The sequence below is a fragment of the Scardinius erythrophthalmus genome (genome assembly GCF_964197995.2).
Source record: "Scardinius erythrophthalmus genome assembly, chromosome: 4".
In the NCBI taxonomy this organism is placed as follows: Eukaryota; Metazoa; Chordata; class Actinopteri; order Cypriniformes; family Leuciscidae; genus Scardinius; species Scardinius erythrophthalmus.
This window is the reverse complement of record NC_138224.1, coordinates 47,909,136-47,934,926: the sequence shown is the minus strand read 5'-3', so window position 1 is coordinate 47,934,926 and position 25,791 is coordinate 47,909,136. Positions and strand designations below refer to the sequence as shown.

Below are 25,791 nucleotides of genomic sequence, written 5' to 3'. Positions count from 1 at the left end.
TGATGAATCTTCAAATCGGAATAGATTTTGAGACATGCGCACACTGCACGAATATACAGAGATTCCTGCTGTTTGCCCATAATGACTATTCTCGTACATTGTTTTTTTTTTTTTTTTTTTTTAAACAGCAGACTGTTTTGCATAAGGTGTTTACATGAAGGCTTTTGAATCTCATTGAGCCATTAAAATCCCATTACTATACTAACGGATTATTTGGTTGCATGTAAATGTAGCCTTTGTAACCCTTTCTTGGGCTTCCAAGTAAGATTGTTTACTACTATTACTTAAAGGTATAGCGGAGGATTTTCTTTTTCCGGGTGGGTAGTGTAAACTATTGGTCCACCTAAGTGTCAATCATTCTGGTGATATGTTTACGTAAGGCCGTCGTACGTGCTCGTCCCTTAGTTTTCGCTTTCTGCGCATGCGCACTTTCAGGTGTTTATGTGTGGTGGTGAGCTAGAGTTACGGTTTAAGCCATTCATTGAAGCTCGCCGTTTCACCGGGTCCTTTGAAAATGTCTGAGGGTTGCTAGAGAAAAAGTTTGTACGAACTGTATGAGAAGAAGAGAAAGGCCTCAGAAGAGAGAAACAAGATCAGAGTGTTTTTGGGAGATTGTTTCACACGATGGCGTGCGCTGAAAACACAGGTTGGGCTTCCCACTGATGCCTCAGTCGCGAAGTTTCTACTCGACAGGTAAAGTTTGGCATGCTATTTGGTGAAAAAGTGCAAATCTTCTTTTGGAAAGTAATCTTGTATGAGTGATGCCGACAGCAACTTGTAAACAGAGCGTGCACGAGGAGAACCTCGCACACGTTTAATAGGCGTTCCCTCTCGGGAGCATGTAGAGTGTTGCGCATGTGCATTTTTTCAAAAAGTGGAGAGGGCGGTTCTTATCTAAAATTCGGAAAGATCCTCCGCTATACCTTTAATGACAGTATTTTAAAAAATAAATCAATTAAAGCTGCAGTAATAGAAGGTTTAGTTTGAGAGAAATTTTCCACCAAAAGTATTGTGCGCACTAATCAAAAAATAAAAACATATAAAATCTATATTGCAAAAACCTAAAAATATATATTGCAAATTTATCAGAATTGCGCAGAGTGAAAAATAAGCATGAATATATAAAAAATATATATATTTTTGTATAAAAAATATAAAATAAAATAACAAAAAATTTTTTATTTATAAAAATATTACACTTTATTATACTTAAGTAACACATAACACGACTAAGGGAGCTGTTATGGTGAACATCATCACGACTGCAAATGTTTCATTGAATTTATAGTTCAATAAACAAGTAGTTAATATTAATTTACTTACATTTTAGACACAACATTGACTGTTTTTGTTCTATTTCACCTACCACCTAAATTCCAAAGGAAAGCAACACTCAGCTTGGTGTTTTGCTACTAAATGATTCACTGGTTTAAACAATCATTTGAATAAATGACTCAATGACTCACTCAATATGACAATGAATTGCTGCTAAGATTCACCTTAGTAGTAAGTAACAGTAACTACCTCAGTAGTAAGGCTAGGGACTATTTTATGAGCTTGCTCTATTTATTTTTTCAACCAAAAATCTTCCATGGTTCAGCTTTAACAATCATTAAATATTAAAACACAGTTCTTTGTCCTGTATCTTACTAAAATACATTTTTGAAATTCTCTATAGGGTGATGCTTTGTCAGATTTGCATGAATTGGATGAGAACACTTTTAGCACTTCTGAAGATACAGATGGAACGGATAGTGAAAGTGAGGTTGAAACCCCAACAGATGATCCACTTCACAAAATTGGCACAGACACAGGGATGGACAAAGTTCTCAAATCAACAGGCTCCATCACAAAGGCAGAGGCTCTGCTGCTGATAATGAGTCATGCTGCTGTACATAATATTACTGGGTGTCAATTGGACGACTTGCTGAAGCTCATTAATTTTCTTTTTGGTAATGATGTAGTCCCAGGGTCCAAGCATATGTTCAACAAGGTATTCAAGAACAACTCAGAGATAGTTGAGTTTCATCTTTCGTGGTTTCGGACCGAAAGCGTCGTTCATCGTTGTTGGGGAGAGGACGCTGGCGCACTGTGGCTGCCGCTTCTCCTTCAGCGCGTGAAAGTGTTTGCTGTTGGCTGATGTTAAATCGGCTGATATCTGCTATTATGCCTTGCAGTATTTTATTTATTTTTTTACTGGCATTACTTGGAGTCTACAGTACTATTCACTTCAACCTTCCGGAGAGCAGCATGCTCAAATACTCTGCCACTGAACTTTTACAACTCCGTCACTCTGTGACCCCGGTCACTGGTGTTTCGCAAGTACATTTGCGATCGCTACAACTAGTACATTCATCGTGGCTCCCGCCGAAATCTGAATTCAAGCGGAGCAGATATAAACACAGTTTGGTCTCAGAGGCGTTTGGATCGTCGCCATTTATCTGCGCGTCATGCCTGCTCTGCTAACTTCCCCTACCTTCAGAAGACGACTTCACCCAGCTGTGATGTCCGCCTTGAGACAATCAGGTTTGCTCATCTGAACACTCGCTCCATAAACAACAAAGCGGCTTCACTTTGTGACATTGTGTTGGACAAAAAACTTGACTTTTTCTGCCTTTGTGAAACTTGGCATCAGCCTAATGACTATCTCAATCTAAATATGTGTGCTCTGCCTGGCTACACTTTTCTTGACCGGCCGCGCTTCACTGGCCGCGGTGGCGGTCTTGCGGTCATTAATAGGTCTGATGTCACAGTAACTGAGATTTCACTGCCTTGCTTTTCATCATTTGAATGCTTGGCTTTCAAGCTGACTGGTCTTTCATCAGTTCTTGTGTTGATTATCTATCGTCCTCCCAAACTTAACTCTGAATTTTTCTCTGAATTCACTGAGTGTTTGACACTTGCCAGTGCACTCTGTCTGGCAATTCTTTTAACTGGTGATCTAAATGTTCATGTTGACAATTTGGCTTGCAATAATGCTGTGTGCCTCATGGATGCACTAGAATGCTTTAACTTCACTCAGCATGTTAACTTCCCGACACATAAACACGGTCATATATTAGATTTGGTCTGCACTTCAGGAGTATCCATTGATCAACTTGAGTGTACTGATATATGTATAAGTGATCACAAGCTCCTCACGTTCAATTTGACTCCTCCTTCTTTGCAGACTGTGAAAGAACGTGTTATCTGCTTCAGGAAAATCCGTGATATCGATCTTGATCTTCTTAGCCATACTGTGGCTGACTTACCAGTTGCGGCCTCTACCGACCAGTATAATGCTGCTTTTACATCTATTCTGGATGAGTTTGCTCCTTTAAAAAAACGTGCTGTGTCTTTTAAAAGATCATCTCCTTGGTACACATCTGAGTTGCGCAAATTGAAGGCGTTAGGCAGGCAACTGGAGCGGAAATATAAAAAATCTGGTCTGACAGTTCATATATTGATGTTTGATCAACATCAGATTGAGTATCACAATGCTCTCAAAGCTGCAAAAGGGGCATATCATTCTACTATTATTAGTAGCAACATTTCAAATCCCCGTGTTCTGTTTAGAACAGTCAATAATCTAACTAAACCACCCAGTGACTTTAACTATTCCACCATTGAGCAGTGTAATGAATTTCTCAATTTTTTTTCAACTAAAATTGAGAATATTCATAATGTTATTTCCTGTGAGGATGCTCCTGAGCTTGCTGAGGTGCATCCTCCCAGTCTCTCTAGTCCAGCTTTTTCAAGTTTTAATGCTGTTGACTTTGATTCAATCTCTAAACTTGTCTTGTCAATGAACTCTACTACTTGCATACTTGATCCACTACCTACAACTGTTTTAAAACATGGTCTTCCTGTCATTTTACCACACATCACTGTTATTGTTAATGCTTCACTCAATACAGGGATTGTCTCTTCTGCTCTAAAAATGGCTGCGATTACACCAGTTCTTAAAAAAGCTGGGAGTGACATCACCGATATGTCAAATTATCGACCGATCTCTAATTTACCTTTTCTGGCAAAAGTGCTCGAGCGTGTGGTTGCTGGCCAACTTCATATTCATCTCCGTACAAATAGCCTTTTAGAAAGATTTCAATCCGGGTTTAGATCTGGACACAGTACAGAGACTGCTCTTGTCAGGGTTCTGAATGATCTCCTCGTTATAGCTGACTCTGGGGCTTGTGGCATTTTGGTCATGCTAGACCTTACTGCTGCATTTGATACCATATGTCACGGTATATTATTGGACAGACTGCAAAAGTGGACTGGTCTGTCTGGAACTGTTTTGAACTGGTTCAGATCTTACCTCTCAGATCGCTCCCAATTTGTCTACCTGGGTTCTAACAGGTCTCAAACTATTCCTTTGTTTCAGGGTGTCCCTCAGGGGTCAGTTTTGGGTCCTGTTTTATTCAGTATCTATATGCTGCCTCTCGGGCAGATCATTCAGAAGTATGGCCTAAGCTATCATTGTTACGCAGACGACACCCAGATTTATATCAGCTCTCAACCTGATTTTAATTCTTCCTCTTCGAAACTGTCTGATTGTTTGCTGGAAATCAAAGGGTGGATGAAACTAAATTTTTTAAAACTAAACTGCTCCAAAACAGAAGTCTTATTAATTGGAACTTCAGTGAATGTTGGTAAATGTAAGGATTTTAGAATCTCAGTTGACAATACCCAGCTGTCCCCTTCTGACCAGGTTCGTAATCTGGGTGTGATCTTTGATGCCCAGCTTACTTTTAATTCACATTTTAAAAATATAACGAAGGTGGCTTTTTTTCACCTGAGGAACATAGCACGTATCAGACCGTTTCTCTCTAGGCCTGATGCAGAGAGGCTTATCCATGCCTTTATCACATCGAGACTTGATTATTGTAATTCTCTTTTTGTGGGTCTACCAGCAAACTCTATTAAGAGGTTGCAATATATCCAAAACTCGGCCGCACGCGTCTTGACTCACACATCCTCACGCCATCACATTACACCAGTGCTCCAGCAATTGCATTGGCTTCCAGTTCAGTCACGTATTGATTTTAAAATTCTGATTTTAACTTATAAAGCTGTACATGGGTTGGCTCCGGATTACATCTGTGATTTGGTTACACCATCCATTCCTGCTCGTTCTCTCCGCTCTGCTGTCTCTCTCTGTCTGTTTCAGCCTCGTTTTAAATTAAAAACTATGGGGGGAAGAGCCTTTTCCTGTATTGCGCCAAAGTTATGGAATACTTTACCTGCACCCATCAGAAATGCTCCTTCGGTGGATTGTTTTAAGAAACTTCTTAAGACTCATCTTTTTACTACTGCTTTTAATTTATAAATTATTATTATTAATTTATTTATTTTTTTTTTTTACACTTGTTCTGATGCAATGTTGAGTGTTTGATTATTTTGCTTTGTATCCTGTAGCGCTTTGAGTTTGAGAAAGGCGCATTATAAAATAAATTTATTATTATTATTATTATCTTTACTGTAGAAGCTGCAAATCTCACATTGGAACACAGAAACTAGTTACTGACCAGAACATTACACAGTGTCCATCCTGTAATGAAGCAGTTGAGATCACTTCTTTAAATAATGGTAGCTTCTTTATCAATGTGCCAGTTGCACCGCAGATCCAGAACCTTCTGGAAAATCCAGAAATCCATGAGCACCTCAGTTATCGATTTGACAGGCCAAACAGGATTGAAAATGTTATCTCAGATATCTATGATGGAGTCATGTATGAAAAATTGTCACAACCTGGTGAAATTCTTTCAGATCCTAACAACTTTTCCTACAATTTTAATTCTGATGGGTCCCCTGTATACAAATCTTCAAAATTCTCTATATGGCCTATACAGCTACACTTGAATGAACTGCCCCCCAAAATGAGATTTAAGCATGTAATCCTTGCTGGTCTGTGGTTTGGAACCCATGAACCATCTATGCAAGTCTACCTTAAACCATTTACAGAACAAGCAAAGTCACTCAGTTCTAAAGGTGTGTTGTGGAGAAAAAACGGTGCTCAAGTGAAAAGCAAAGTTGTTGGCATCTGCTGCTGTGTAGACTCCAAAGCAAGACCTACAATGCAGAACACTACTCAGTTTAATGGTTATTTTGGGTGTGGTTTCTGTCTTCATCCCGGTGTTTTACTTGAAAGACAGGTCAAGTACACGGTGATAGCCTCAGGACATGACAGAGATTCAAAGTCTATGCTAAAAGATATGGAAGAGGCTTTAGTTGAAGGTAGGCCTGTCAGAGGTGTTAAAGGTCCTTCACAACTTATGAACATGCCATACTTTGACATTGTATGGGGCTTCGTACCTGATTATATGCATGCTGTCCTTCTTGGCGTAACCAGACAGATCACAGGGCTTTTGCTTCAGAGTAGTGACCAGCCTTATTACATTGGTAGACCAGACACTTTAAGGGTAATAGAAAATCGCATCAAAAACATCCGGCCTCCACATGTCATTACCCGCCTGCCTAGACCAATTGAGGAGTACAGATACTGGAAGGCATCAGAATGGAGATCTTGGTTGCTTTTTTATTGTTTACTTTTTTATTGTTTACCGTGTCTTGAGGGCTTGCTTGATTCTCGGTAGAGGTCTGCTACCCGACCCGAGCCCGACGGGTCCCGAAAAATGTGCGGGTTTCGGGTCGGGTTCGGGTTAATTTTTATTGAACAGCCTCGGGTTCGGGTCGGGTTCGGGTTTGTAACTAAGAAAAACTAAATAGGCTATATAGTTTGCGTGCCGTGTGCTTTGCCTGCTTGCTGTGTGTTGTGGTGACCGACGGCACGCGAGAGAGAGAAAGTTGCGTGCGCAGATGTGCAATATATACTGCACATCTGCGCACGCAACTTTCTCTCTCTCGCGTACCGGTCACCACAACACAGCAAACAGGCAAAGCACACGGCACGCAAACTATATAGCCTATTTAGTTTTTCTTAGTTACCACCCAAAACCTGTATATATTATACAGGCTACGCAGACCACAGACACACAGGCTCTCTCTCTCTGTGTTGCCTATGCACACATTGCACATCGAGAAGAAAGCGAAAACATTGCAAAGCGAAACCGCTCTGGATGAAATGTGAATTTCAAAACAAATTAAATGAACAACAGCAATAACTTAAATAAAAGTGCTTTAAAAAACATTTCGTTTGTATAGCCTATATAATATATACAAACGAAATGTTTGTTAAGCACTTTTATTTAAAATATTATTTTAAAATATTATCGAGAAGAAACCGTTCTGGGTGAAATGTGAATTTTAAAACAAATTAAATGAACAACAGCAATAACTTAAATAAAATGCTTAAAAAAAACATTTCGTTTGTATATATATATATACAAACGAAATTATTTTTTAAAGCACTTTTATTTTATTTATTTACTGTGAGATATAGAGTGCACCTCGGGTTCGGGTCGGGTTCGGGCTTAACATTTAAATGTAATTGTCGGGTCGGGTCGGGTCGGGTTAGATGATCGCGGGTACGGGCCGGGTTCGGGCTTCAGTTTAAAGCCCGTGCAGACCTCTAATTCTCGGTACATGAAGCATCTCAGTCTGCTGGTCGCAGCTGTCTTTTTCCTTTTACAGGAATCCATTTCCTGTGAAGAAGTCAACAAAGCAGACATCCTGCTGCTTGAATTTTTTGTTAAATTTCAGCTACTTTATGGAGAGACAGCTATGACTTTCAATGTGCATCTCCTCACTCACCTTGCAAAGTCAGTGAAACTGTGGGGTCCACTGTGGGCACACTCTGCTAAGCTCAAACGGCAGCCTGTTGAAGTTGGTCCATGGAACCAAAAGTGTTGCGATTCAGATTGTTAACAAGTTTCTGTTGCATAAAGGCATGGCATGTTTCGCAACAAAACATTCAATCAGTGATCGTGTTTTAAACTTCTGCCGAGAATGTAGCGAGTATCCAAGAGTGCAGAAATGTCTGAGGTGGCAGGAAACCACAGTCTTAGATAGTGGCACAACTAAACAACTCATAGGCGAGGAGATAGATGCCTTCATCTCAGCAGAGAGACAAGTGCCGGAAACTGTACTGATGCACAATAGAATGGTACACAAAGGTCTGATTTACACCAGCAGGGACTATAGCCGTACTAAGAGAAGAAGAGAGTGTTACATTAGATTGACAAATGGATGGCAGGGTGAAATAAAGAGCATTATATCATTTCCAGTGGAAGAGGGAACAGAGATTGCTCTGTTTTTCAAGAGATTTGATTCACAGCCCCACTTTTCACTTACTCAAACCTCTGGTTTTGTGCCACATATTAATCTTATTACAGAAAGCCAGTCCCCTCTACATTTGGTTTCAGCAAGCAGCATCAAACATAAATGTTTCAATATAGCATCTTCAGACAAGATCTTTATTTGTACCTTTCCAAACTCAATTGAGCGAGATTAAACTGTGTCGAATGTGGGTTGTGTGTGTATGTGTGGGGCAGCGAGGGGAGAACAACTAGACAGAAACATAGCAGCACTACACCAAAACATCTGCACTGTGGCACACCTACATTTACATTCCCCCTCTTACTCGTCGACACCCCCTCCCCCAAACCTTCCACAACCATACACCCACCCACCCACCCACCCACCATCCCACAAACCCATTCATGCCACCACACTTTCCTCACCCATCTCACACCCATACAGCCTTCAAACCCCCCACAACCATCCACACCCCTCCCATCAAGTACCCCTCAACCCAACCCATTCTTTCCACACATGTATACCCTGTATCTGTACACCACACTCTCTCCCTTCACCCACTAACAGTGTGACTCCAACCCATAACCCACTCACTAACATCCCCTACGCCCACCCATGCACTCAATAACACCCATGCACTCACTAACATCCTCTACGCCCACCCATGCATTCACTAACATCCCCTACGGCCACCCATGCACTCACTAACATCCTCTACGCCCACCCATGCACTCAATAACACCCATGCACTCACTAACATCCCCTACGGCCACCCATGCACTCACTAACACCCATGCACTCACTAACATCCCCTACGGCCACCCATGCACTCACTAACACCCATGCACTCACTAACATCCCCTACGCCCACCCATGCACTCAATAACACCCATGCACTCACTAACATCCCCTACGTCTACCCTTGCACTCACTAACACCCATGCACTCACTAACATCCCCTACGGCCACCCATGCACTCACTAACATCCTCTACGCCCACCCATGCACTCACTAACATCCTCTACGCCCACCCATGCATTCACTAACATCCCCTACGTCTACCCTTGCACTCACTAACATCCCCTACGACCACCCATGCACTCACTAACATCCTCTACGCCCATAGAGGATGTTAGTGAGTGCATGGGTGTTAGTGAGTGCATGGGTGGCCGTAGGGGATGTTAGTGAGTGCATGGGTGTTATTGAGTGCATGGGTGGGCGTAGAGGATGTTAGTGAGTGCATGGGTGGCCGTAGGGGATGTTAGTGAGTGCATGGGTAGACGTAGGGGATGTTAGTGAGTGCATGGGTGTTATTGAGTGCATGGGTGGGCGTAGGGGATGTTAGTGAGTGGGTTATGGGTTGGAGTCACACTGTTAGTGGGTGAAAAGAGAGAGTGTGGTGTACAGATACAGGGTATACATGTGTGGAAAGAATGGGTTGGGTTGAGGGGTACTTGATGGGAGGGGTGTGTAGGGGTGTGGATGGTTGTGGGGGGTTTGAAGGCTGTATGGGTGTGAGATGGGTGAGGAAAGTGTGGTGGCATGAATGGGTTTGTGGGATGGTGGGTTTGTGGGATGGTGGGTGGGTGGGTGTATGGTTGTGGAAGGTTTGGGGGAGGGGGTGTCGACGAGTAAGAGGGGGAATGTAAATGTAGGTGTGCCACAGTGCAGATGTTTTGATGTAGTGCTGCTATGTTTCTGTCTAACTGTTAGTTGTTCTCCCCTCGCTGCCCCACACATACACACACAACCCACACAACCCACACTTTCAGATCCTTACTACTATCACTAAACATGTCCTTTACTGTTGAGGCTGAAATGGATAAAATATAGAGCAATCTCTATGCCCTCTATAACTTTAAACAATGGAGGTAGCTGACTTGTGAATATTTTTGATCGGAAATTTAAATAAATAAAAATAAATGTGATTTGTGCTTTATAAGAAGTGTTTAATTGATATACAAACTTCAGCACCACACAATTGATTTTGAAGCTTTCGCTTGTGTTTATAGTGGGAATGTGTCCTTGGATATAGATAAAATATATGTAACCTAATAGAACAATATGTTATAACAGCGAAGACAAACAAAATGGTATATTTTAATACAAAATGCAAAAATTGAATACAAAAATTTATGTTTGTGTAATTTATGAATGGGACTCAAAGTAAAATAAACCTGTATCAGATTGTGTATTGTGTCTTAAGATACGTACAGTTTATCTAGTTTTGCGATTACATGACATTAAATTAAATTAAAAGTTTAGCCAATCACATTATAGACACACTTACAAAAATGTTTATCGCCAGTAGGCGCGCTGGAAGCTGTTTCTTGCGAGGGGGGCTGAGGGCTGGGTTGGAAAGTATGTGACGTCATTATGTTGTGGCTGACGACATGACATTTCTCTTTACTGTATATGTGTTGTAGCCATTAAAGAAAACATTTAGTTTCATATTTATATTTAAATATTATAGGCTAATATTATTTTTTTATTTAATCAATGTTGATTATAAAAGTGAGCATATGCAGCATGAGAAAGATAAAGATACATCATGAGATGCGAAATATGACTGTGTAAGACATGATTTTGACCACTTCATTGACCACTTCATCGTCTTGTTTTATAGAAAGACTTTTTTTTTAAAAGATTTTCGTTTTGTATAAATTGTATTTAATAAATAAGAAGCAAATATATAGCAGACAATGTAATAAGGCGACGGCACAATCACTTGCATTGCACGTGAACTGAAGGGCGCCGAAACTCAGCTTGTGCATCACAGATTTTAGAAATATAGGCTAGGCTATCTATAATAGAAAGGTTGAAATGTATACTTTTAAACGAAAATAAATAGGCTACTCTCTGATTATGTAATCCAATGTGCATTTCACATGCATTTCTCTCTGGCGTCGAGTTCAAACACGCCCTGCACACCACACATACTTAGTGTTAAATATGAAAAATACTGTTCGATAGAACTGCTTTCTTACCACAGTTTCAGCGTGGTTCCTCGGCGATGAATTTACATTTGCGGCTATCCAACACGAAAATGTTTGCAGCAAAGCCTTTCACAATATTTTCTTCAAATAACTCCAAATTTCTCCCACACACTGGACTTGATTTTTTATGACTTATTGTCGACAACTTTACAATCTCCACTAGCTATTCTTTTCTTCAACTCCTCAGCATCCCTCTCAACGACTGCAAGCAGATCGCGCACGCGGTTATGATGAATTTTTAAAAGTGAAAGTAGCCTAGATAAAGTTCTTGTAACGTTTTTGTTACAGTATATACGTTATAGATCCTGGGAGGGCGTAAAATAAACTAATGTGGATTTTAAATTATTTTATCAACTTGAAATACCGTCATATTTTTGTAGATGTGTTCCTAAAAATATGCATATATTTTTATGTGTGCATGTGATTGTTTTAAACCCGTGTTTCCCCCGTTTGTATTGAGGTTAATACTATTAAAGGTATTAGATGAAACATTGCTTGAGATGTCTGTTTTTTTTTTTTGGAGTAGAAAAAAGTATGCACATTTAAAATCAGTGTTTGTGTGTGTGTGTGTGTGTGTGTGTGTGTGTGTGTGTGTGTGTGTGTGTGTGTGTGTGTGTGTGTGTCTGTGTGTGTGTGTGTGACATGCTGGGACACACAAGGTGTAGGTACATGTACATGTAGTATAGGTAGGCTATGTTATGAAAAAATAGAGTATCCATCGCTACTGTAAAGTAAAATTAAAATTATTATAATAATTTCCTACCTATCTCTTGCTGCCACTGAAAAAAAAAAAATTCCCTACCAAACCATGACCTCAACTGACAACCAACCGGAACCAAACTTTTGTTTTTAGGCCTGACGACCAAATTGTCCAGGCTGGGAGACCAGCTGAACACCAGCTAAACCAGGCTGGGAGACCAGCTTGACCAGCTAACCCAGGCTGGGAGACCAGCTTGACCAGCTAACCCAGGCTGGGAGACCAGCTGAACACCAGCTAAGCCAGGCTGGGAGACCAGCTAAAACCAGCTAAGCCAGGCTGGGAGACCAAATTGACCAGCTAACCCAGGCTGGGAGACCAGCTAAAACCAGCTAAGCCAGGCTGGGAGACCAAATTGACCAGCTAACCCAGGCTGGGAGACCAGCTAAAACCAGCTAACCCAGGCTGGGAGACCAGCTTGACCAGCTAACCCAGGCTGGGAGACCAGCTAACCCTGGCTGGGAGACCAGCTAATCCAGGCTGGGAGACCAGCTTGACCAGCTAAGCCAGGCTGGGAGACCAGCTAAAACCAGCTTAATCCAGCTAAGGCCAGCCAACCAGCTTAGGCTGGTTTTAGCTGGATTTTTCAGCAGGGATTACATGCATTCTTATGTTAGCTTAGGGTCTTCTGAATCCATAGATACCAAACAAATGGTGTTCCATCTCCATTACAAATGGTTTATAAGCCCAAATGTAAAAATAGAGAAAACGGACCAAAAAGGGCTTAGTCCCCAGAGGGTTAAGTCCAATCTGAAACGCATCCGAAAATGAACTGTAACTCAGCGAATACAGTCAAACAGACATACAGACACACAGGCATGAAGCTTGAATTCTCTTTTAAATTAATTAATTTATATATAAAAAAAAACAAATATTCTCAGTTTATGTAATATGTATGAAAAGAGAGATGTCAGTCGTTCTCATCTCAGCTCATTAAGTGTTAATGTGACCAAGCCCACAGAGAGCGCGCGCTATTCAAACACAAATGATCTGAAGCGATCCATGCAAACGTGTCAACGCCCTCATCAGCTGGATAAAACATATCTGTTTTATCAGACTCATGCACTTTGTCTCGTCTTGCTTCGCTGTGAGGAATAATCCTTAGGAATAATTTAGTTCCACATCGAGGAGCAGCGGATCCCGCTATTCAGAGGACTGTAGTAAGTGTTTTATTCTTAAGTGCTTTGTTCTAATCGCAATATGCAATAGTGTCGGTAAACTGCAAAAGGACTGTATAAATATGAATTGCGTGTCTGTGTGTGAATGAATGAACGGCACTAATGTTTACTACAGCTGTACACGACAGCGCACACTTGCACTTACATTAGTAAACATGTTATTTTTACATGAACACATCTACTAGTTTAGCTTTTACCAAACAATATTGCTATACTGAAATTAGTAAAAATTGACTGAAATATGTTGAAATAAAATGTCTTTGTATAAGCAACATATTAAACTGCAAATTAACATTTATACTCAAATATATCATAAAAACGATATGTTACAGATGAAATATGAATGTTTAGACAAGATTTCATTGATTAGTTTTGGATAGTTTATACTGTTTTTACTGTAAAAAGACTACAGTAAAATCAAATACCGTAAAACTTCAAATAATAGCCGAGTCCCAAATAGATGCCTGTCTCTTTTACACGCCTGGTGTGGCTACAGGTTTGGATAAATAAAGGCCAGTCTCAAATAGAGGCCTGGTCTGTTTTTTAGTTTGGGGTTGTATTTAATCTTCTAAAACCTGTCAGATCGTATGTTTTAGCCGGTTCTATGGAGCAGATTCGCACGCAAGAGAGCCCTGCGCATCTGGGCGGAGCAGATTCGCACGCAAGAGAGCCCTGCGCATCTGGGCGGGAGCTGTTAGCGCAAGCAAGGCAGGCAGAGTTAGCGGAGGCCGGAAAGGGAAGTGGAGGAGAGCGACGAGGAGGAGGAATTCGCCAATGAACTTGTAGTTGAGGATCGCGGTGATGATGATAGTGATGAATAGGGTCCTTTTGTATCACATGATTGCAGTTGTTTTACAGGGTAGCCTTCATTCTTTCTTGTTGATGTGTTTCTGGCAACTAGTTCATAGACTCTCTGGATATTACCGGTAACTTGTATTGTTCAGCCCATGGCTGTCACATCGTTTCGTTTTTTTATGCTGCCAATAATCTAAAGGGGGTCGCACACCGTACGAGAAGCGCAGCGCCGTGTCGCGTCTATGACAACTCGAAGGTATCGCACACCGGAAGCGTATTTTCTCAGTTTATGGCCAGCAATATAGTTATGTTTAAGGATATTATGGAATTAAGATCATGTCTGTACTATGTTATGATTGTACTGTACAATTAAATACAATCGTTGCTTAGTCTGCAGTCTGAACACTCTACCTCAGAGCGTCCGTTAACTGAATGAATTGAGAATATCACCTGAAAATCCGATAACATCAGCAATTTTCATTCAAGCAGCTGATTTCTGTTAATGAATGTAAAACTGAATGTATTTTGCAGCACAGGGTGAAGTCAGTATATACATTAACAACTATTTGAGACAATGTACACTCATAGAGAATAATGTGTTTGAATTTTAAAGACGTGGCGCTGCGCTGCTCGTCTGGTGTGCGACCCCATTTAGACATTCGGAAATATAGTAGGCTAATTCTGACATTAACTGATTTGTTAAACACAAACACAGATATGGTAACCCTCCTACTGTCATGCTCATCTCAACATTAAATTAAAGGCCTGTCTCATATAGACGCCTGTCTCAAAATACAAGTGTCAGGGTTTTACAGAGGATGCAGACAAGATGGTAAGGTTAATAGTTTATTTTCAGGGAGTGTGGAGATGCAGACAGATGGTGAGTAACAGAAACACAGAATAACAGTGGATGCTTAGCTGGTTGGTAATGTCCTTGTCTTTCTTTCTCTTTGCAGATGATGTCGGGCTGAAGGCAGAACAGGATGGCAGGCAGGATGGATTGGAGAGGATGAAATGACAGGTAGGAATCCAGGTAAGTGTTCGGAAGTCTGTGGGTCATGTTAAGGTGAACATCGACGAGACCAGACAAGGAGTGAAGGGAGAGTGTTGAATATAAAGGGTGGTTAATGAGGGAGTGCAGGTGATGATGATTGGTGATTGGGTGAGTGAGTGCAGGTGTGCGCCATGGAGGATTCTGGGGAATGAAGTGCACACACAGATGAAGGCTGAAGAACGTGACCGTGACATTACTCCCCCCTCCCGTAAGGCGCGTCCCGCGCCGAAGAAGGCAGCATACGGGAGGGAGGGTGGGCATCCTGGAGTCCGTGACGGGAAGGTGGAGCAGGTTCAGGAGTACGGACTCCAGGATGGTGGCAGGACAGACAGAGGAGGTGATCAGGACGGTGCAGACTGAGCAGGGAACCAAGGTGAAGCAGACTGATCAGGGGACCATGGTGATACAGGCTGAGCAGGGGACCATGGCGGTAAGGACCTTTCGGGTGGCCATGGCGGTGCGGACCCTTCGGGTGGCCATGGCGGAGAGGACCCTTCGGGTGGCCACGGCGGAGAGGACCCTTCGGGTGGCCACGGCGGAGAGGACCCTTCGGGTGGCCATGGCGGAGAGGACCCTTCGGGTGGCCATGGCGGAGAGGACCCTTCGGGTGGCCACGGCGGAGAGGACCCTTCGGGTGGCCATGGCGGAGAAGACTGATAGCCCCCCCCCCAAAATTCCTTTGGGGAAATATCAGGCTTTAACACGGGACTGGAAGAGGCAGGGGGCGAAAGCGGCTCTGGGCTGGACAGGACCAGTGATGAAGGCGGCTGTGAGCTGGGCGGAACCAGCGGCGAAGGCGGCTGTGAGCTGGGCGGAACCAGCGGCGAAGAGGGCTGTGAGCTGGGCAGCGATGAGGGCTGTGAGCTGGGCAGCGATGAGGGCTGTGAGCTGGGCAGCGATGAGGGCTGTGAGCTGGGCAGCGATGAGGGCTGTGAGCTGGGCAGCGATGAGGGCTGTGAGCTGGGCAGCGATGAGGGCTGTGAGCTGGGCAGCGATGAGGGCTGTGAGCTGGGCAGCGATGAGGGCTCTGTGCTGGGCAGCGATGAGGGCTCTGTGCTGGGCAGCGATGAGGGCTCTGTGCTGGGCAGCGATGAGGGCTCTGTGCTGGGCAGCGATGAGGGCTCTGTGCTGGGCAGCGATGAGGGCTCTGTGCTGGGCAGCGATGAGGGCTCTGTGCTGGGCAGCGATGAGGGCTCTGTGCTGGGCAGCGATGAGGGCTCTGTGCTGGGCAGCGATGAGGGCTCTGTGCTGGGCAGCGATGAGGGCTCTGTGCTGGGCAGCGATGAGGGCTCTGTGCTGGGCAGCGATGAGGGCTCTGTGCTGGGCAGCGATGAGGGCTCTGTGCTGGGCAGCGATGAGGGCTCTGTGCTGGGCAGCGATGAGGGCTCTGTGCTGGGCAGCGATGAGGGCTCTGTGCTGGGCAGCGATGAGGGCTCTGTGCTGGGCAGCGATGAGGGCTCTGTGCTGGGCAGCGATGAGGGCTCTGTGCTGGGCAGCGATGAGGGCTCTGTGCTGGGCAGCGATGAGGGCTCTGTGCTGGGCAGCGATGAGGGCTCTGTGCTGGGCAGCGATGAGGGCTCTGTGCTGGGCAGCGATGAGGGCTCTGTGCTGGGCAGCGATGAGGGCTCTGTGCTGGGCAGCGATGAGGGCTCTGTGCTGGGCAGCGATGAGGGCTCTGTGCTGGGCAGGACCAGCTGTGAGGAGGGCATTGAGCTGGACTGGACCAGCTGTGAGGAGGGCGTTGAGCTGGACAGGACCAGCTGTGAAGAGGGCGTTGAGCTGAATGGGACCAACAGTGAAGGCTCTGTGCAGGGCAGGACCAGCAGTGAAGGCTTGGTGCTGGGCAGGACCAGCGGCGAAGAGGGCTCAGTGCTGGGCAGGACCAGCTGTGAGGAGGGCATTGAGCTGGACTGGACCAGCTGTGAGGAGGGCGTTGAGCTGGACAGGACCAGCTGTGAAGAGGGCGTTGAGCTGAATGGGACCAACAGTGAAGGCTCTGTGCAGGGCAGGACCAGCAGTGAAGGCTTGGTGCTGGGCAGGACCAGCGGCGAAGAGGGCTCAGTGCTGGACTGGACCAGCGGCGAAGAAGGCTCTGTGCTGGACGGGACCAGCGGCGAAGAGGGCTCTGTGCTGGACGGGACCAGCGGCGAAGAGGGCTCTGTGCTGGACGGGACCAGCGGCGAAGAGGGCTCTGTGCTGGACGGGACCAGCGGCGAAGAGGGCTCTGTGCTGGACGGGACCAGCGGCGAAGAGGGCTCTGTGCTGGACGGGACCAGCGGCGAAGAGGGCTCTGTGCTGGACGGGACCAGCGGCGAAGAGGGCTCTGTGCTGGACGGGACCAGCGGCGAAGAGGGCTCTGTGCTGGACGGGACCAGCGGCGAAGAGGGCTCTGTGCTGGACGGGACCAGCGGCGAAGAGGGCTCTGTGCTGGACGGGACCAGCGGCGAAGAGGGCTCTGTGCTGGACGGGACCAGCGATGAGGGCTTTGAGCTGGACGGGACCAGCGATGAGGGCTTTGAGCTGGACGGGACCAGCGATGATGAGGGCTTTGAGCTGGACGGGACCAGCGATGATGAGGGCTTTGAGCTGGACGGGACCAGCGATGATGAGGGCTTTGAGCTGGACGGGACCAGCGATGATGAGGGCTTTGAGCTGGACGGAACCAGCGATGATGAGGGCTTTGAGCTGGACGGAACCAGCGATGATGAGGGCTTTGAGCTGGACGGAACCAGCGATGATGAGGGCTTTGAGCTGGACGGAACCAGCGATGAGGGCTTTGAGCTGGACGGAACCAGCGATGAGGGCTTTGAGCTGGACGGAACCAGCGATGAGGGCTTTGAGCTGGACGGAACCAGCGATGAGGGCTTTGAGCTGGACGGAACCAGCGATGAGGGCTTTGAGCTGGACGGAACCAGCGATGAGGGCTTTGAGCTGGACGGGACCAGCGATGAGGGCTTTGAGCTGGACGGGACCAGCGATGAAGAGGGATTTGAGCTGGACGGAACCAGCGATGAAGAGGGATTTGAGCTGGACGGAACCAGCGATGAGGGCTTTGTGCTGGACAGGACCAGCGATGAGGGCTTTGTGCTGGACAGGACCAGCGATGAGGGCTTTGTGCTGGACAGGACCAGCGATGAGGGCTTTGTGCTGGACAGGACCAGCGATGAGGGCTTTGAGCTGGACGGGACCAGCGATGAGGGCTTTGAAAACTCTGGCTCTGGCTCGGGGAGAACGACGCTCACAGGCTCTGGCGGGCAGGCGACCGGCTCTGGCTCTGGCGGGCTGGCGACGCTGTCAGTCACAGGCGCGGCGGGCATGACGCTCATAGACTCAGGGGCGGCGGGCACGACGCCTACTGCCTTGGTCTCGGCAGCTCTGGCGTGAAGTGCGGGCTCGGCTGGACTGGCGTGAAGTGCAGGCTCGGCTGGACTGGCGTCAAATGCAGGCTCGCTAGTGCTGGTGACTGAATTCCGGATGATGATGGGTGGCGTGGTGAAGATGGCTGGAGATGGTGGTTGAGTGGCGATGTCCTCAACATCACCTACGGTGAACCTTGAGCCACTCAACCTCAACACATGATCTAGATACTGGGCAAATGAGCCTGGGATTGCCTCCGCTGGAGCTTGCTGGTACAGATGGTTATCCAGTCCGCCCCAAAATACTGTTTTTAGGACATCATCTGTCCAGCTTACCCCAACAGAAAGCTCCAGAAAGCCGGCGACATATTCCTCGATTGAGCAGCCATCTTGAAAACAATGAATCAGACGATCAGCTGGGGTTAGGGTGAAGTGAGCAACTTCCATGCTTCGTGTGGGTCTGGTCTTCTGTCAGGGTTTTACAGAGGATGCAGACAAGATGGTAAGGTTAATAGTTTATTTTCAGGGAGTGTGGAGATGCAGACAGATGGTGAGTAACAGAAACACAGAATAACAGTGGATGCTTAGCTGGTTGGTAATGTCCTTGTCTTTCTTTCTCTTTGCAGATGATGTCGGGCTGAAGGCAGAACAGGATGGCAGGCAGGATGGATTGGAGAGGATGAAATGACAGGTAGGAATCCAGGTAAGTGTTCGGAAGTCTGTGGGTCATGTTAAGGTGAACATCGACGAGACCAGACAAGGAGTGAAGGGAGAGTGTTGAATATAAAGGGTGGTTAATGAGGGAGTGCAGGTGATGATGATTGGTGATTGGGTGAGTGAGTGCAGGTGTGCGCCATGGAGGATTCTGGGGAATGAAGTGCACACACAGATGAAGGCTGAAGAACGTGACCGTGACAACAAGCTGGTGCAGTTCGACGATTTGGGAAAATAAAAGCCCTGGCTATGGACACTTTGCACTTATACTCCCCTCTTTTGCTATTTATTAAATTACTTTCCTGATCCTTCTTTCTTTCACCCCATGTACAGAAAAGTTGAACATTCAAATGCATTCTAATTCAGTACATGTCTTACATTAGTATTTCTATGTACGTGACAAATAAAATCCTTGTATCCTTATATTATATCCATTTAAACCTGACAAAAATCATAAACATGATTCTCTCTTGCATAGGTTTAGGTGTTCTTTTGCCTCGACCAACTTCCTCATTTTCATCATCGGAGTCTAGCTCTGATGTGTCACGTCAGTGACTGTTTCATCCTTTGCCAGGCTGACAGGAAGTCACCTAAAAGAACATTTACATAGGTAAATCACTGGCATTAATCTTGACTCGAGACATTAACAAAATAGTTACTGCTGGCTTTTGGGAGACACAGTACAAAGTAATAATAACAACTAGGTGATTCAAAAATGAATCACCATATGTCTTCAATAATCTGACAGGATGCTTCGACCAGTTGTGGCCTGGCACCTCGGCGAACTTCACAGCTTTGTTGATCCTCTCATCGCTTGTGTAATTTGGCTAGTAAGTAAAACCGTCATTGTACCATGATTGAGGCACCACAGACACAGACTTCTTGCCATCAAAATATTGCACAACACAGAACATTCTTTTGAGAGAGAGAGAAAACAACATTAGCCATTTACCGTGCCTGAAAAAGGCATTCTTCAGCCCCCTGAAAATAATCAGGTTTCAAATATGAATGGTGAATACTTTTCATATATACTGTATATTGCTGGTGTGTCTGTTGTGTATGCATGTTTATTAACAAAATACATTTTACTGGTGTCATAAAAGTGTACTTGCATGTTATTGCGATCCAGAAGGATCACTACAAATAAGGAGAGACGAATACCGCTACATTGCAAAATATCTGAGCTTTATTTTACATTTTTTCTCAAAATGAGCCGAGACTCGACCATCTAAAGCCACAGGTATCGACCCGAAGGACAAGAAACTGCCACAAAGTCCAACGCATCCCCAGAGCAGCTCTCGCCGACAGGAAACATGCAGCCTTAGTAGGAAACGAAGAACACCTGCGCGTTGGTGCTCCCAATCTTGCTGCAATCAGCCAGTCACCTGCCAACAATACAGACACAATGCACACAAAACAAGGAACGGCCGACAGGGACGTCACACATGTACATAAAAAATTGACGTAATGTTGAAGATGATGCTTAACTTCAGATACCACGGCTCTTCCACAAAACCTCTGAACGAGTGGCAGTTTTTCCGCAGCCATCCAACTGCGGTTCAGAGGTCTTTTACTATCTGTGCTTCCATCATGAGAGAAGAGTACAAAAAAGGGATGAAATATTTAATTAATTTAAAAGAAATTATTCTCACAAGAAAAGAGATGGTTTGCAACACATTAAGCTGCTAGCTAATTTCCATCTGTTGTTCCTGGGGAGATTGGAAGTGTCCTCAATAATACATTGTGTTTTAATCAGGATGCATGTAAATTAATGTTTTGAAATTATGTTTCTTTCATGTTTGAGACAAAAAAAAAAACATACTTTGTCACCGATTTCAGTGTCATGTTCTTTAGGTGGCACCTGCACATCAACGGCAACATGTTTCCTGTGACAAATTAATTTTTAAGTTAATTTATAGACAGAGGAAAAACTTGAGAGAGCGAGAGGGTTACCTTTCAATGGCAAAATACTCCATCAGAATAAGGCACCACCATTTTCGAATAAGGGGAATACCAGACTTGCATAAGGGGGAAAAAAAGTGTTAATAGATCAATTTAATAGATTATATTATCTAGTTATAATATATTTTTAAACAAAGACTTACAGCTGTGAAATCAAAGGGTGCCTCAAAAAAGACCATGTACATGCGGGCAACATAATCTAGCATAGCTAACATCGCAGCCTGTTCATTATCAAAATAAAATACAGTCAACCAAACATATAGAAAGTTACACTGATCAATTTAAATAGTCTGTAGTACAATCTGTGCCATGCAGCATGACCACCACCCCACATTCAAAGTTGGTCCGTGTCAGACTTTTCATAACCAACCATGTCTTGTCCATGCCTCTGAGGTCCCCCCTCGTTTAGGAACGAGCTCTTCGATTTGTCCTGGCTGGTCCTTCTCCCGGTTCTGTCTCTCCTTCACTCGCCATATGCTGTTATCACGTTTCTGCCTGCATTCCGGTGGTGGCGTGTAAGAGCCAAATGATGAAAAAGTTTTGCCATAAACGATATATTTTGTGACACCACAACATAAACGATAGAGCATAATATTTAACGATATACTTTTTATTTCGTCCATACAAAATATATCATCATATCGCAAATCAGATGGGTGATATTTGGTCACAGTGTTTGAGCACCGTCGTACTAAATCACATATGGCAGCAGAGAGCATTTTGCAAAGAGCCAGTCAGAATACAACTATACAGAGTGTTGTTAATGCACAGGCTGAACAGATTGAAACTACTGCTGGAGTATTAAGAAGAGCCTACTATGAGGCAAACCACAATAGACCTGCCCATGGATTTGAGCATTAAATAGACTGACAAGAGTTAAATGGCATCGATGTATGTGGCGTATCTTACATTGTAATGTTGCGTGCGCCAGTATTCAGGAACACATATCACCTGAAATGAGACGTAAATTGATTGAGAAAATTGCACAAGGTGCCCCCAAAATTAGCCTTATTATTGACGAGGCAACAAGTTTAAGCAAGAAAAGTGCCCATATCGTTTACATGAGACTGCAGTTACAAGACATGGACATGCCTGCCGATACATTTGTGGATCTAGATGGAGCTGAATGATTTGAGTGGTGAGGGAAATTGTTCAGAGCCTACTGTCGAGTCTAGAGAGACACAACTTTACGAGGGAATTCCTCTCCAAACAGCCGATGGAGCGTCTGTGATGTTTGGATGTGGGTAGTTGTTAGGATCAAGGCCTTGTTCCCTGGTGTCACCGGTTGGCACTGTACGGCTCATAGACTTGAGCTTGCTGTAAGTCACACGCTCAAAGCAAATAGAGCAATTGATGATTTCAAATTCCACATGGACAAACTTTACTCGCTCTACAACACATCCGACAAAACTAGAATGGAACTGAAAGAATGTGCGGAAAGTCTAGGCATTCAGCTGCACAAAATTGGGAGAATTCTAGACCCTCGTGGGTCGCGTCAAGCTTCAGAGCGGTCAACTGTATGGAAACATTATCCTGCTCTCCATAAGCACTTCAGCGAAGCAGCTGCTGATGCCTCACGCAACACTAGTGTTTCCATTACCTTTCAAATTCTGAATTGAAAATACACCCAATGGAAACAATTTCACAAGAACTCCCATTTATCACAAAAAAGTTTTGATGCTCACATGAGGTGGTTTTTCAGGCAATTCAAAAAAATGTGCTTTTACAGTCACCTGACGAAGATGAGGTGTTTTTGAACAGAAGACGAGACCGAGTTCTTTATTAAATTCATAAAAGACAAAAGAATTACAGGAATACTGGATTCTAAAACACTAAGAAATCTAAGAAGTCGCTACGACGGATGTCCGTTAATAGCAGCAAGTCTACATCGGATTTCCGTCAATTGCGGGGTTCCCGCCTGTTCTTATGTCTTAAATTCACTATTCATAATTTTAAGACTGTAAATATGCTTACATTTCTCAAATAGTGTAATGAATATGTCTTAAATTAAGGAAGGACGAGGTGTATTCACCCTGCTGAGGGGATGTGATCAGAGCCTGGAGCACGTTCAGTTCAGTTCACGTCAGCACGTTCCTCTCTGCACTCTAAGCGTTCTGTAATCACTCCGCTCTGAGTCCACTCCGGGTTTTCCATTCCCACTCACGGAAAAACTGCTCCATGTTCAATCCAATTTAAAAGTTATTCTAATATGTTTATTTTTTTATATCATGAACGTCTGAATTTAATACTTTATGTAACATTTATAACAGGGTTCCTCAAACTCAGTCCTGGAGGGCCACTGTCCTACACAGTTTAGCTCCAACCCTGATCAAACACACCTAGCTGTGAGTTTCTAGTGATCCTGAAGACATTGATTAGCTTGCTCAGGTGTGTTTGATCAGTGTTGGAGCTAAACTCTGCAGGACAGCGGCCCTCCAGGACTGAGTTTGAGGAACCCTGATTTTTTAATACTATATGTAACGGTTTGGAAAGTATTGTAAAGTAAGACTCATGTTTGATGCTCTTCAGGAGTTATCCCTTGAACTCCAAAAAAGAGACTGCACGATAATTGACGCACACAAATCAATTGTACGACAAATGCGAGTACCTTTGTATAGTGACAATAAAAGAATCTTGAATCTTGTTTTTCAAGGAATCTGAGTTTTTCAAGGCCATTGCGAGGAATATGGAGGAACGTTTATTGCTTATGTGGAAGAGGACCAGAAGAAACAGCCAGATACAGCAGGATGATTGATGAACTGAAAGTGCTCTTCCCCTAATACTGGCCTGACAACGCCGGACCATTATTCAGGGAAACTGAAGTTGAGTCCCTTTGCAAGCATTTTCGAGTCGACAGTCCCAGAGTTGTATTGTGTGCTTACAGAGAGTACAAGGACAGTAATGGACAACATGTCTCAAATGAACTAAACAACCTTTTCAAGTGCATCAATACAATTCCCATCCCATCTCCAGAACGAGGCTTCTCTCTTGTATGAGTTTGATGTGCACATAAAGACAATTTCAACACTGCTATTTCTGTGCCTTGTTGGACCATCATTGTGCAAAATTGTTTACTTCTCACTTGCCACATAATAAATGTTGGACGTCAGTGGTGTTTAATAATTATCATATTATTGGTCTGTAGCTATATCAGAAGAGTAATACACCAGGCCGTTCAGAAACAAAATGTATTAATAATATGTCCAATGTCATCAGAATACACACGAAAAGAGCCAAGAAGAGTTAACCCTTTCGCACGTACGATCACACCGGTGTGATCAGTCTAGGCTGGTCCCTGGAGCGTACGATCACACCGGTGTGATTAGAACGGTCAGCGCATCACGTGATCAACTGCTAAATTCAAATGTGCGTTCGCGCGCGTTGGCTGGCGCTGAGCCAGAGACAGACGCACTCAGAGCTGTCATATATCACAACTTTTCAGTGTTTTCAACCACATAATGTTTATTTTAGGTTTCAGACATATAAGTACTAAAAAAACAATACATTTAGAGTTTGTAAAATACACACTGATGTCAAAGGAAGAGGCAATAATAATCCTTGCCATTATAATTTTTATTCATATCAGATACACATTGTGTAAGTAACTTTAAAGTTTACTCTATTCTTCTCCCAGTTCACCAGCCACTTACTTTTATGTATTTCGGGAGTCGTGGATGAATTCACGTGTTGTAAACAATCCAACAGATCCGATTCTCTGAACTGCGTCTGCGGCACAAACTAAGATGGCGGCGCCCATCGCGCATACAGCTCAACTAACGCGATCGTTATAAAGGTGTTTAAACAACAAAACACTTCCACTTGCATATATTTGACAATCGGAATATCAGATATTGCATGCCATATCTAACAAATTTGTGAATATTTTGAATAAAAAGGAAAAATGACATAAAAGCAGATCATCATTCATTCAGCTCTGTTGTTGCTGCGGTGTGTCACGTGACAAGCAATGACGCGTCACCATGGACACCATAAAGTGACACATTCTAAATAACGGTCGCCTTGAAAAACTCACGCTGGGGGGTCAGCCAGAATATTTTGAACTTACGTGTGAAAGGGTTAATGATTAGCTGGAAACTGAAAAATATCAAAAGAAAAATAAGAGAAGATGAAGAAAAAGAACAGGAGGTTAACATTCATCTATACATCAATTACAGTGTACAAATTAAAGTCCTTACAAATTGAATACGTTCTACTTACTTTTTTATGCACTGAAGATGTAATAGTGTAAACACATTTTAAATTCTTTCAAAAAGGTTTCTTTGTAAACTTGCATTAATGGATATAAAATTGGCAAAGAAGATAAATATAATTTATAACAAAGCAAGCATTATTTTAGTAGGGTCAGAATCAAAGTATTCAAAAATAATGCAAAGTGAATGATGGTCTTGTATGAATGATTTAGTGACGCAATTATATGTTCTGGGAAAACGAAAGTTGTATAGTCAGTGTCGGTCACAGCGCCTTTTAATTGCTTGTTTTGATCCGGAATTTATTCATTTACAAATTAAGCACTGGTGATGGTCTGATGGATATATCTCAAGAGTTACAGTGTTTCTAGTGAACTGGTTATTATTGTATCTTGTATCTAGAAACTGAACACCATCCACTCTTAATAAGTGTAGATGAGGAGAAACAACTTAATAAGAAATGTCTTTGTTATTATAGTCACATTTCCACACAAATTCCACACTGTTAATTTTAATATAGATAATCTAGGGAAATGTTAACCAGATTCCATTATCATTTAGATGAAGTGATTTTA

General features: G+C 43.8%; 1 long non-coding RNA gene across 1 annotated transcript in view; it reads right to left on the bottom strand.

Annotated features, from left to right (window-relative positions):
* The window catches only part of LOC308689647, a 1,235,845-nt gene that overhangs the window by 79,236 nt on the left and 1,130,818 nt on the right, over nt 1-25,791 (bottom strand). The gene's annotated exons all lie outside the window — the stretch shown is intronic.